Raw genomic sequence first — 1,844 nt, forward strand, 5'->3', positions numbered from 1 at the left:
ATTTTGTAAAAGTCTGACAGAAATCTGAGTTAGTTTAACTTTTCTTTTGGACTATAATTTTAGGAAGTTTAGGACAGAATGGCCTATAACTTTTCTGGTAAATATGCCAGATGTCCTGTAGTTACTTATTTCAATCTGAAACCCTGAAAGGTGATTTAAAAATAATTTGGTACAGTTGTTGTCTAGTCAGGAGGCTACTTTAAACTAGTTATAATGTTGCAATTTCTAAGATTAAATGAGAATATTCTTTTTATTGTTGAAAATAATACAAATCATGAGCTTTTCTTCCATTACCTACCTGACCCGAGAAACCCGAAACCGAACCTCAAAAAATCAGAACTGACCCGACCCGAAAAATTTAGGAACCGTGACAGCCCTAGTTCAAAAGCAATTCAAAAATTTAATATTTTTAATAAAAATTTTGGTAAAATGATTTTTTGTCTCTTGTATTAAGCTCTTGATAGCAGAGAGATTGGTCCATTGGTCCTATATCTTGGTATTGTGGTTCAGTTTCTTCTTTGTTGTGACATGTCTCGGCAACTTTTAATTTTGTCCTTGCTTCACATTTTTTCTTTATGTATACAATCCTAAATAGAAAAAAAATCACCTATTTTCTTTTCTTGACATCATGTCATTGGGGTCAAAATCGTTATCTCTGAATAAAAAGTTATGATTACTACATTAATCATTCTTTGCAGGAAAAAGAAAAAAAAGTACTTACCTGATCAGAAAGGCAACAGTACATATCAATAAGGCATTTAATCCACCAGAGATGATCAATGCGACAGTTTGTTCATTTGTTTTACAAGTTTGTACACTGTTGGATACTGAATGCATACAATTTATCTTGAGACAAATACACTGTTTGCTCCGTGAATTAAAACATAAAATGGAAGCTTTTTCAGTAAAACAGATTAAAAATATTCCATCAATATAGAGGAAAAGCATTCAAAGTTTTTTTTTTTCCGGTTTTTCTCTGTTCTGAACACCAAACCTTTAAACCGGGTATAATTTTTTTTACGAAGAATTATTATTATTATTATTATTGCTTTTATAATTTTTCTAAATTATAGATATAATTATATATATAAGGTAGAAAAGGGATTGTTTTTACAATCTACTATTATTTTTAAAAATATAATGATATAATGCTTTCGAATATTTACCTTTTCTGCAATAAGGGTTATCGGTCAAGCCTGGCAAACAGTAGCACATTCCAGTGACATGGTTACAAGGTGCTGTGCAGTTTTCTGAACACTTATGTGTGCAATTCCTTCCAAAATACCCTTTCACACAAGCTAGCGTAAATTTAATCACAATATATATTCTTAATTTTCCAGAACATATTTTCATACAAATGAAGAGCTTTTTTTCAACTACGAGGGTTGATCCAAAAGTAATGTCACAACTTCGATAAAATCGCTATCCGTCGACGTAAATCAACAAAGTTATAAATGATGAAAGCTACATTTATTTCAAATCAGACCTGAAAATTTCAAATCAACATGATTTATACTTTTTAAAATATCGGATTATATATAATGTGCGATTTGGGTAGTCGCCGCAGCTAAATAACGTCATATGACGGATACGCACCGTCATACATTTAAACGCTTCCCTTTGTTTCATTAAAAAAAGTTGAGATTTGATATCCACGAACACGTTCAGAAATTCCACTTTTTTACCCTTAGTACACATCGTACACTCACTCTTTTCATAATTAGTTCTGTCAAAATTCATTGAATAGTAGTAAATGACCAACTTAAAATTTCACATATCGCTCTATCTGTCTGTCCTTTTGACAACGTCACGCACCATTGAACATTTCCGTCCGCCCTCCAATC

General features: G+C 31.6%; 1 long non-coding RNA gene across 1 annotated transcript; it reads right to left on the minus strand.

The window, feature by feature from the left end:
• Positions 1–447: 447 nt before the first annotated feature.
• LOC134275439 (uncharacterized) lies at positions 448–1,290 on the minus strand. The gene is made up of 3 exons (XR_009993824.1): positions 1,167–1,290; positions 722–827; positions 448–587 (listed from the first exon to the last, which is right to left on the minus strand). It is a non-coding gene; the product is annotated as an uncharacterized LOC134275439 (long non-coding RNA).
• Between the last annotated feature and the right edge of the window lie 554 nt (positions 1,291–1,844).

Source organism: Saccostrea cucullata, unplaced genomic scaffold (genome assembly GCF_032062105.1).
Source record: "Saccostrea cucullata isolate Sc308-1 unplaced genomic scaffold, CSIRO_AGI_Scuc_v1 ctg7517, whole genome shotgun sequence".
Lineage (NCBI taxonomy): Eukaryota > Metazoa > Mollusca > Bivalvia > Ostreida > Ostreidae > Saccostrea > Saccostrea cuccullata.